At 39.5% G+C, this 12,463-nt stretch overlaps 1 protein-coding gene across 4 annotated transcripts in view; it reads right to left on the reverse strand.

The window, feature by feature from the left end:
* ANKRD6 (ankyrin repeat domain 6) overlaps window positions 1-12,463 on the reverse strand; it is a 92,832-nt gene that overhangs the window by 49,130 nt on the left and 31,239 nt on the right. Inside the window, exon 1 of one of the 4 annotated variants that reach the window (XM_027896274.1) lies at window positions 375-393. The exons of the other annotated variants lie outside the window; for them this stretch is intronic. The gene's annotated coding sequence lies outside the window, so the exon portion shown is untranslated. Of the gene's footprint in view, window positions 1-374; window positions 394-12,463 lie in introns of those variants that run through there. 4 annotated transcript variants of the gene reach the window in all.

The following is a 12,463-nucleotide window of genomic DNA, read 5'->3' on the forward strand; positions in this document are numbered from 1 at the left end:
CCCCCCCCCCCGGCTGTGCACCCTGCAGAGCTGCACTGTTGTACCTCACAGCGAGCTTTGTCTGAGAAAAGATGGTTTGTCCGGGCAAAACTGGATGAAAAAAAGGGTAGACCTGGTTGGGCTGGGTTTAACACCATGTATCAGATGGTTACTGTCTGAAGGATACTCAATAACATGTATTATCACGGCACAATATATTGAATTTCTTTCAAGATGACTGGATTTCACTATTTGTGTAAAAATAGCTGGACTAGGTGATGTTGCAGCATCCCTCAGTAATGGCACTAAATTGAGAGCACAGTAAAGCCCCCTCTCACACCAGGGCACAGCAGAGAGACAGAGTCTGCCCAAAGACCCACTGTCGTAGCTCATACCTGATTTCATGCAGCAACATCCAGAGCGGGGAGATGGTAATTGGGTCTCTTTGTTCATTCAGTTTTTAATCTCTCTGTTGAGACTGACAATGGGGGAGACCATTAGTGTCAGCTCTGCTGGGACTTTCTGTTATTAAGGCTACTTAAGCTTTTCCAAGTAAATTGCATGTGTCAAACTAACAGCACACTGTGATGGGCAAAAAAAGCCATTACACAACTGCTCTCCCTTTCTATTGATCCACCCAGGTGCAAGGGGGAAGGGAGAAGACAAAACTCTGGAGACTTCAGCCAATTCTTTGCAGTTCCCTGCTCCTCCCACTCATTATATTCCTATTTTACACTATTTACAGGCAATACATTAGTCATTCCCTCAAACTCTTTCTCTTAACTGGAAGTTAATGACTGGGCATAAATGTCCCCCTCAAAGCCTTGCAATAGTCCCCATGCTGGATACATTTTGTCTAACTTAAACCTTATAAAAGATTCAATTTAGACTAGTTTAATTTCCTTCTACAGTCAATGGAGAAAGGGAAACACACGATGAGTGTCCCAGGTTCTTGCTGGCCTCTTCCTCAGACCACAAAGGGACCTCACCTCTAATTTTCACACACTTCCACTTAGATGGTGTGAATCCCATATATAACAACAAACAGGCAATCCATTTAAGAAAGTACTTTGCTATTTCAAGGATTCCATGTCCCTACAGAAAGAGCTAGAAATTGTTTCTAGGCTGTTTTTGGAACTGTAATTATAGCCCTGAGCCGCCTTCTGCAGGCTACGAGATTTCTAGCAACTTTTAACCACAGTTTATTTTTCCATCATTTAGTATCTTTAAAGAAGGAAAGCCATTTCTCATGCCACTTCAAGTATATCTAATCTTACCTATGCAAAACCTTAAGTAGAAAATAAGTTTGATCCTTGACCCTATAATACCACAGGGAATTTGCTGTTACTTTTGATGGGGTTTGGATTTCACTCCAACTCGTGATACCCAGAGAGATATGAGGCTTGTTATTGTTCATGTTACAAATGGATTTAAATATTTAGGCTACTTTTTTGGATCTTAGAACATTTAATTTGTGGATATTCTTGATCTGTAACATAACATGCTGAAGAATTCTTTAGGCTAAGTGTAATGTCTGTTATTAAAATCCATGTAGGTTCTTTTAAGGGAACAGGGATGGCCAGCCTGCAATACAACTCCAGAACAGGAATTTTAAAAAGAATGGTTCTTCTTAATTCAAATATGTGTTCAACTGAATTATAGCATTTCTCCATTATATCCTCCTTCCTCTCCTTTGCTAGTTTCTTTAACATTTTCCAGAAGAAAATCAAGTGAGAAAGGAGAGAAATAGTAGAAGGGAAGTTTAGGCACATGGAAGTTAGTCAGTTTAAAGTTATGGCTGCCAAAGGAACGTTAATTCAGCTAACTGCACAGCCACTGTAAGGCACAGACATTAAAATCACATACTGTAACAGTCTACAATGCACAGACACCAGAGAACTGTTACAGTTCTTGCAGGAAAACATATTTTTATATTTATGAACTTACTGGCTTAGTTTATTTTTCTCTGTTTAAATGCTTCACGATGAACACAAGTAGCTGTGTCACTGTTTCATTAGGCACTCTGACATCTTAGCTATGAGATTTATGCCACTCCATCCAAAACAGGCAAAAAGAGAGGCGAAGGTGAACAAAGGGCTCTGGAGCAGTATGACTGTGGGAATGAAAACAGCAGGGCTCTTTAGATAACAGAATGGCTAGCCTATGAAATGTCACTTATTCAGCTGCCTCTAAAATGTAGGGAGTTTTAGGACCACCACGTATAGGAATTAATTAAAGCAAATGAGCAAATTCTTAAATTTTCCCACTAGAAGAATCTGATGTCTGCACCGCCTCACATCTCTCCCTCACCACCATCCTGGAGCACAAACCACCACCATGCAGTACAGACAAGGGACTGGGAAGCATATCCTCAGGTTGCCCAGACCCATTGTCTTCAAAGACTGCAGACACACTTATGGAGACAGAGATAGAAGGCAATCCACCCTAGGCACCCAAGTTGGAGATTTTGTACATAACTTCGGAGGAAATACTTCTCTTCCCATTTACTCAATGAGAGACCCAGGTAGACAAGTTGGTTTTAAGAGTCAAGTGTCCAAATTTGCACAGCCTGATGTTTCACTAACTCCTGAAAGACTTCGCAAAATAACCTATTTAGTTTCTCCCATTCACTAAATCAACATGTTTAAAATACATTAGCAAATACAGGAACTGTGTTCCATCACCTAATATAAACTAAAATGCATGCTTTCCATACATGTTTCTGAGGGCAGTCAATCAGTCCCACTTGTCTTTTGAATGTCGAAACCCAAATATTGGATTCAACCTCGGTGGTTCCCACTGTTCTTCCACAACTGGCCATTTCCAGTCTTCCCACAAGAATCCAGCTCAGAGCAGATGCACAGATAGACCTGGACAGGCAGGCAGGGTCTGTCAGAAGGTACACCCGCCGTGCTTGCGAGTGCACACCTGCTCAGTACACTGCCAGCTTCCCATCTGTGGCATGAATAAAAAGAGGAGAAGGTTCAAAATCAGGAAACACAGCTGGATAGCTACAACTTGGATATTTTTAAAACAAAACCAAAAATTTATCAAACACCTTCTGCTTTACTTGGTCTATTAAGAGAAACCGGCAAACACACTGTTTTGAGGTTAGTCCGTCAGATCTCACTAAAGTAAATTGATGTGATGACGAAAACAGTGAGTAAAAAGGTCTGCTTTTCCAAACAATATCGTCATGAGCTCCAATAAAAACACCAGAAGAAGGGGGGGAAAAAAAGTCAGGAGTTGAAAGGAAAACATTCAAGAGAAAAATATAAACATAATTTAAAGTATTTTTGTGGGGGGTTGTGGGTTTTTATTGACACCAATCACTTTACAAGGGTTTATTAATTATGTATGCTCTGAATATACATTTTTATAATATAGTCAACAGTCATTATTTTTTTAAGCCATTTATGCACATGGAAGAAAACAAGGAAACCCATACCACTATTTGATATGAAGGTCTTCAACCACAACATTTGTCAAACGTTTTACTCTAAAGCTCTTACTTAATGTTTAAGGAAGCTTAACAGAGATACAGTCTGATTCCTGGTCCCTGCTCATCTGCACAGGAGGGCAATTTCCCTTTCACACACAGACAAGGATGAAGCCTCTGTTGACTGAGATGTTGTAACAGATAGCAACTGATAAATGTTTTTGCAGAATGAAAGAAAAAGAAGGAAATTAGGTATCTCTGCAGTTCTTTGTCAGACTTTTCAATTTACTGATAAGAATCAAAACAAGAGTAATGATTTGAGATGCCTACAAAACCAGCATGAACTACATGAAATAAAGAAGACAGGTACTGAGATATACTCTAGTTTTGTCCCATTTACTCAGGTCCTAAGGTTTTCTGATTGCTGCTGGGCATGTAGTAATGAAGAAATTTGATTCTTTATTCAGCTGTAACATAAAGCAGTGCACACAAAATAAAATAATAAATAAAACTTCCTTGACAAAAGAGAACCATAGGGAACTTCTGAAAGTGACTCCATAAAGAAAACCCAGTGATTTAATAATAGGCAAAAAGGTCCCTAAGAGGATTTAAATGTCCATATATTTTTCACAAATTAAGGTAAAAACCATTTTATGATCATCTTGTTTGTACTAAAAACAGGAAGAAAAATACTGACTCAAAGTATTATTCACAATTATCCTATATCTGCTGTAACATCTCATCAAGAGGGAAGAAGAGCAGCAGCCAGCAGGTACCCCAGCTGTCTAGAGCTGAAGTCCATGGCAGAGGAACTGGATGTGGGCAGAGCAAAGCAGCACAACTGTAAACCCATCCCAGCCATCCAGCAAATAATTCTGACCACCTAAGCACTACCAGTCAGCTGTGCTGAAGTTCTGGCATTTAGCCCCAGGAATAAAACATCCCACAAGCCCTGGGCTTTTATGTACAACAAGACGACTTATGTACAACAAGAAGATTCCTTAGAGGTTTTTTTGATCAGCAGATTCAACTGGCACATATGTGAGGCATTGGGAGGAATGGATTTAATTATACAAAACCAATTTTACATGTGATTTAAAAAATATGAAAGCTTGGCATCTCTGGTAATGATAAGGACACAACAATTTGCAAAAAAATCTAAACTTTATAATAAAATTTGACAGTTCTGTTTTTTACCAAAGAGATACTGTATTTTCACGAATGTCTACTCAGTACAAAGAAAAGTATTAGAAAACAGTTAATTGTTTGGTATCTTTCTCTACACAACATGATTATTACTTCTCAATATTGTGCAGAGCTGTTTTTAGAGGGAATGGTATTTCAATCACAATGGTGAAAAAAATAGTGGTGTTTAAATAGTTTTATTCATTATTTCAAACCACCTTAAAGACTGGTTACAATACAAAAAACTCACATGTAATATTTTTCTTTTTGATAGCTCACTGGTTATTTGTTTTGGGGTTTAGTGCACTTGAGAGGGTTGGGTTTTTTTGTTTTTAACTCTAAGTACCCGCTGTATGTCAAAGCATACTTTGAAGAAATCCATTTTCCCCACACAATCTCAGAAACACAAGATTAGCTAATAAGGTTTTGAAATCTTTCACTTAGGACATATCAAGTCACTTTTGACACATTCAAAAAAAATTCGCATGAAACGGAGCACACATACACTTATCACATCTGATATGAAACAGTTAAAAGGAAAATGTTCATTAATTGGGTATTTCCAAATCAATTTAAATACCTTCAAAAGAATAAAGATCAAAACAGGAGTAGGAAGTATTTCTCAAATGAAGCTGCACATTGCACAGCAAACACCTGCACTGTCGCCACAGTCATACACCTGTGTGTGTATATATATATATGCCTATGTATCTATCTCTGCATGATATATCTCTCATATCCCTCATTAGACACCTGCATCAAAGTACACAAGATACTGTAATTGCTACCTGCCCAGGTTTTTGAGTGAATTACAGAGCCTTTACTTCCTTGCTTTGCCTCAGAGCTGACAGTTCACTGGGGACACCTTGGCAGAGAGTGGGCTCCTCTGATCCTGTGGGGTCCTCAGAGCAGTTGCTCCAGTCTCTTCTTAACACCTGGGATGTCTCATGTCTTACTACCTTCCTCCTCCTTTCCAGAAACCCATCGTGCATTATTCCCCACCCTGCAACCCAGCAGACAGAAGGAGAAGGAATCCTCTGTGCAGGATCACTGAAGATTATGTTTAGCCCAGTTTGAGCCCATTCTCAGTAATATTGGCAACAAAGAGCTGCGGCTCCACTGGGGGGGCAGGGGAGAAGAGTGCATCTCCCAGTGTGCCTGATCCTGCCCTAAGTAAACCAACTAATCTAATCCCCCTCCTGAACTACTTGAGCCCAGCAAAGCAATTATTTTATAAGACAGACAAAGACATCAGCCAGTCTGTATTATCCATATCCAGACATGTCCATAAGGCTCTTGGATAAACTCTCAGATATATTTTTCCTGTCCTCACTGCTAACTACCTAATGGTGGTTATCAGGGTCACCTCAGGGGCTGTAGAGTTGCTTGCTGGTTTGGACATCCCCAGCAGTCAGAGCCAGCAGTCCCTGGATGTGTCAGGCACTCAGCAGACAGAGCTGGGACTCAGTGCAAAACAATGACAGAGAGAAGGAGAATTAAAGGGAAACAACAGTAAAGATCATTAGACATTCCTGATAAACCTACAGCATCGCACGAGCTGCAGAGGCAAGAGATGTATGCTGCTCTGCTGTCAAAACCTTCAGTAGGACCAAGCTTTTAAGTAGGCAGAAAAGAAATTTGGTTAGAGGTGCTATTCACCAAGCCTTGGCATCACCAAAGCAAAGCACAGGAGATTAAAGACAAAGTTCAGACGTCAACTGAAATTCCAGTTTTGAACTTCAGTCCTTCCATAATATCATAAGGAAAGGGAGCAAACAGCTTGGCTGCCAAAAAACTTGCCTAATTAGTGGGAATTCGTTTGCTTCACATTTCTTGAATTCCTTTCTCTTTGCCAGACAATTGACTAAGAAATACTCCTTTCCTCAAAAAAGCACCCAAGCAGAATAAATAGAACAACTAATATAAACTGGCAGCTGTAAATTAATCTATATAGTAGGCGGTCTGGAAGGCTTTGTTCATTCCTACGGCTTTGTCAGCTACAAACCAGAGGAAACAAAAACAACCCCAAACACTCATGCACATCCTCAAACTGTTCATTAAACAGCAGGGCTAATACTTAATCCCGCCAGATGCTGGGATGAAACAAGCAGCACAGTCTCAGTGCACTGAAGTGTTGTTGTGCCAAGCAAGAACTGTTCCAGCGCTGGCACAATTGTCTGAAAAACAACCAGACACACATGCACAAGCCAGCAAGTGAGCAAGTCAAGTTCTTCCAATGCTGCCTAAGCTCCTTCCAAAGCTCTCACACTTCTGAAACTGGTATCATTTGAGCTTGTTGCAAGCAGATTTACAGGTTATGTTCTGTTTTTCCAAAGGGACCCCTGTGCCCTCAATTCCCATTCATGTACTCTTGATGCAGAATTTTGAGCGATTATAACTATTTTTGACATTTTTATTTCCATGTCCTGGTCAATTTAAAAGAAACTGGACTTAAGAAGAAGGACAGAGTTTGCATGGTAAAACACACTAATTTATCACCTCTTTGGCAAGGAGAAAAAAAATACAGGTGTTTTGTAATAGCTAGTATAGCACCTTGTTATTAAGCGCTTTTTTCCCCAAGCCCATCTCAAACACATTATTACATCTTAATAACACTGCAACTATAGGAAAATATTTATCAAAACCTCTGATGAACAGTTTTATATATTTCTTCAACACTGAGCTAGGAATAAAAATATAAACAAAGAACACTGACTCTAAATGTTTATTATATTCAGGTGATGATATTTGTCTCAGAGATACACTTCCCAACAGAAAAACTTATTGTTCTATTAAACATAAATAGAACAATATATTCATTTGAAGCATTCAGATCTAGAGACCTCCTGGGTTTTTCAAAGGAAAAGACAATGTTAGTAAATGCAATTTGTTTTTTTTTAATCTCTCTCTTGATTTATGGTGTCATATGGAAAAAAAATCATTATATATAGCTGTTCATATTACATAATGCAGTATGCAAATATCATGGAGAAAAGCAATCAAAATAAATCACAGTCTTCTCCTTCACTGCCATTTAAATGTATTTCATCCAGGAAAGTAACCTCTAGCTGATTACTTGCAGCAGCAGCATCAGTAAGGGAGTGTCACAGCTCATTTGCCAGAGCTGCAAGAATGAAGCTCATTCCATGCTGGAGATGTACCTCCATAGACAAAGTGACCAGGTGCTTGTGGAAATACCCTCTTTTTGAGGTCTGACTTATGGTTTCTTGATCTGTAGCTCCACTACCAAAGAAAGCTGACAGTTTCAGGTACCCATATAACAATACATTAAAAAAAAATTAATACTGAAACGGAGTTATTAACCAGATCAGTTCATACAGCAGTAAAATCACTTGTGGAACCCTAACCCCAGGTGATGTGATGCATATATCCACACTGCCTGCATCTGGAAAGACTACATCACTAAAAAGAGGAGAAAACCCTGGATGTAAGTGCTAAAAGGGTTACAGCACATTATCAACATACCCATTCCTATCTCTGTATATTGTGCAATTCCTTACGGGAAGGATTATGTCCCCAGGGCACCGTGCTCTGGCCAAAACACACCTCCACACCTCTCCTTGGAGTGCCTCCCTGGATAATCCCCAGCAAATAAATATTACCCTGCTGACATGGTGCTGTCAAGTGCTAACGGAAACAGCAGCATGCAAGAGCAAAACCACTTCCAACCTTCAGAGGGAAAAAAACCCACAGCTCCAGAACACCACATCCCTTCACTGAAACATAAAGACACAACAAAATTATGTATGAACAGCAACTGTGCTCAATTTTTCTATGTGTGTGTGCACATACATGCATGCATGCATATACATATATATTAGGCTGCTGTCTGTCAGAGGCTTCTACTAGCAGCTGCAGGAGGCAAATACAATCCCGGCCTAATCCCTTCTCCACGTGGGAAAACAGCTCCTTTTACTAGCTGAATGCATGCTATATATTTTCTTTATCTATGTGTATCATTAGGCATTCTTTTCTCTGTGTCATGAATGAATTGGGGAAGAGTCACTGATTTCTAATGAGGAAGAGCAGAAAGGCAGGGTGACAATAAAAGGACCCTGTATTAATCAAATGTCCAGCCCAGACAGCAATGCCAAGGCCTTAATCTCTATCTGGAAGAAGTATTGCTTAAAGCTTTCACTCCAAGAGAAAAGACTTCACATGGCAGGTGCTGCACTTGCTGTAGCAGTGTAAAACTCCATTATCCAAGATTTCTGGGGAACATTAGAAGACAAAGAGGGAAAAGAAGAAAGGAGAAAGGAAACAATACAGGCAGCAGCCTCAGTGAAGAGGGAAGTAAGAAGGAATGAGATTTCTTGCTGAATTCTCACATTATTATGCATTAACAAATTTAAACACACAAACCAACACAGTGACCCAATGCACTTGTAAGCAACTCAGATGGGGCCACATTTTGTTCTGGCACTGCTGCCCACATGACCAGTGGCACCCACGTATGACAGAGACAAAGCACCACAAAGCATGAGCCTGTCTGGCTCCATGGTGCAGTTTTGCCTTCACATCCCTTGTGTTGCGATCCTGCTCTCACCTCTTCCCAAAAGGATGTTCCTGCCTCTTGGCTCAAGCACCATAAGCACCTTCATTGCCCATCCAAAATCATGTCGGCACAGCTGGTACAAAACTCTTTTCTATGCTGCTTATGTGACCTGGAAGAGCCTTTGTATGTCTCCCTGCCTCATCTACTTTCCATCTCATCTCAAACCAAAGGAGAAAATGTGCCTTGCCTTTTTTGCCTGAACTTCTTAACATCTCTTTTTAATAGTATTACTTAAACCAGTGGAGTCTTTTGGCATAAAAATTGTGTGAAAGGCTCTTAAAAATGACCTGCCACAGAAAAACTACTCTCTGCCTCTGCAATATTAATACATATGTTTAGGTGAGGAGAAGGAAAGCTCCTATTTGTTACTTATATTAGAAATTTGTGTCTTGCCTCTCCTGTGATATCTCATGAATGACTGGAAAGGTCATGTCAGAGGAGTACGCATCACTGAAAACGTGCCAAAGGGAAGGAAAAATTCTTTTTGTTCCTTTGTTTGTTTTTGGATTATGTTCAGGAAGATGCATCACTTCAGGACAACTGCCAAAGTGTTTCCTGCGTCATACCAGTGTGCAGCCTAGAGCTGGATAAACTCCAATCCTAATCATGTTGGTCCTTCGTGGAGACCTCCGACACATTCAAAGAAGACTTCAGTGTTTGCAACACTGCTATGGGGAAAAGTAAAACAGTCAAGACAAAAGCAGACCCTTTCAGGCTTGCAGCACACAACACTGAAATAAAAGAATATACAGTCTTCTTTCATTCATGGATCAACTACGAGCAAATAAAGTGGTGGGGCAATGATTCCTAGACCTGGTGAGGTCTTTGCAGAGCCTAACCTTTCCAGTTACCAGCTTCATAAAAACACACAGGTTAAGACTGCCATTGAAGAGGTGGAAAGAAGAAAAAAAATAAAGAATTGCAAACTGCTGTCCTGCCTTCACTACGCAGAAATACACTGCTAACCAGTCACAAATAGAATACAAGAATGGCAATAAGCTAACAAAACCCAAACAGCAAGAAAGTCATCAAAAATTACATCAGATCTAATGTTCCCCTTTGCAAGAGTAACCTATCAGTAGGCAAAAAGAAAAGCATTGTATGCATCTTGAATTCAGTACAGTTTTTGACACTGACACACAAACTGAGGAAATACAGCCTATGGGTGCAAGCTAGGTGCCCAAGTGGTTCAGAAAATCAACAGCTCAGTAGTTATGGCAGACTGTTTCCTTATCAAATTGTCCTGCATTTTCTAATAGGCTCCTGTATAAGTCTATTCTAGGTCCAGTTTTGTTCAGTAGTCCCATTCAAGATCAATGGAACCGCAATGACACTTGTGAAATCTGTGCCTAACATCAGAAGGGGTAAAGTTTCAAGTGCTTTAGAGAGAGATTAATTTTTCAAAGTAATTTCAAATTGCAGATATGGTCTGGAATAAAGAGGATGCAATCAATAATGTGCAAATTTCCCCACAGATAGGAATAATCAACTCTACAAACGCAAAAATAGGAATGAACTGACTAAGCAGCTGTACTGGAAGAAACCACCTGTTAGACACAGTGAATCAAAAATTAAATGCAAATAAAGACTATAATGCTGAAGGATAAAAGATACCTCTAACATTGGACATGTAATGGCTAGAGAATTGCAGATTTGAGTAGCCAAAGGAAGAAAAATGCAGAGGCTCGTTTGTGTGAATATGATATGCCAGTGTGACATAGACTGTGACTTAAAACCAACTTTATTAAACTGATGCAAAAAATACAGTGATGTTGTTGAGAAGCAACCCTTGTTGAATTCATTTAGCACAGTATGATAAAGAGATTTTAGGCTACTTATCAAAGTTACTCATGTTCCTCCAGATCTCCCCACCTCAAAAATGGGACAAAGTGAAGTACGAACACTGATAATGTATATTTCTTCACTTTATTCACTTTGAATGTGGCCACTAGACAATATTAAATTACAGTACAGCTCACCAGAGAGTTTTCTCTCTGAGAGAAGCAACCTCTACATCATCCCATTTTTGCTAAACAAATTACTTCAAAAATGTGCTTGGAAAGCTGGGCATTTGCAGCTGCTAACTGGAAACTGACTGACGTAAACCAGTACGAGGCAAGCACTGAACCTGTCTGGTGTTTACTCCAAACCAGCACAGGTCTTTCCACTTTCTACAGGGCTAAATAGCTTCTTCATTTCAGAAAGAAATTTTAACCACCTTTACATGAGAAAGCTGACTTTAGTGTGCCTTTTATTTCACAATTAGAAGCGTTCAGCAGATAGGATTATTTTATTTATCGCTATTAAAATCTTAAAATACGAAAAACTCCCTTTAGCAAGCTGTCAATTGCCATTCTTATTACAGTGGGATAAGGTGCTCTTGTACTTTAACTATTAAAGCAAAATATGTGTTTTCTATTTAACATAATCTCCTACTGATTACACCACATTATTTGTACAATACAGTCAGTGACAAAAGGGAATTTTCAATGAACTGTCAAATAGACTTTCTCTACTTTAGGAAACACTCAATCTCTAAATGTAATGGTGCAAAGAGTTATATAGGGCCATGATATAGTAATTGGAGTTGGATCAGGGGCTGGACTTGATGATCTTGGAGGTCTTTTCCAACCCAGTCTATTCTATGATTCTATGATATAAACTGGAAATAATTCTGAAGTCCCTGTTCTCCATAGATAACAGCAGTTATACATTCTGTAGTCTTTCTTAATAAGTATTATATTCATATCCCATCATATTATTATCGAGCATATTTATGATATTAGAAGAACCAGTATCCTGCCTATGTTAGTACCACGATGGAAGGCATTATGGAGAGCCAGAGGAACATGTATACCAAAGCAGTTCCAGAGTGGCCAGGCCTGAAGCAACCTAGACCATTTGAAAAGAGCTCAAATTAAGAGAACAATGAGGACAAGAAGATGAAAAAGTCAGACAGACAAACAAAGAAGTGATTGACACAGAGGTAGCTGGGTCCAGTGATGTCACCAGAATACCTATATTCCAGTCACAGCACCTTTCTCTTTGCTGTTGAGAAGTCACTTAGTTTTCCTACACTTCTGGTTTACAAGCTATAGAGATGCTGATCCCAGATTTACTGTGACATACAGTGGTACTGCAAGAAGTAATGCACTGCCATTTACACTGAGTTAAGGTTCTTAGAAGGAACATAAATGATTAAAATAGAGAGTAGGGGAAAATAGTGTAAGGGAGCAAAAGGACAAAACAAAGAAGAATGCAACAAAAAACCCCACCAAAACCTG

Source organism: Empidonax traillii, unplaced genomic scaffold (assembly GCF_003031625.1).
Source record: "Empidonax traillii isolate 1590-97213 ecotype Southwest subspecies unplaced genomic scaffold, ASM303162v1 scaffold491:size805508, whole genome shotgun sequence".
NCBI lineage: Eukaryota > Metazoa > Chordata > Aves > Passeriformes > Tyrannidae > Empidonax > Empidonax traillii.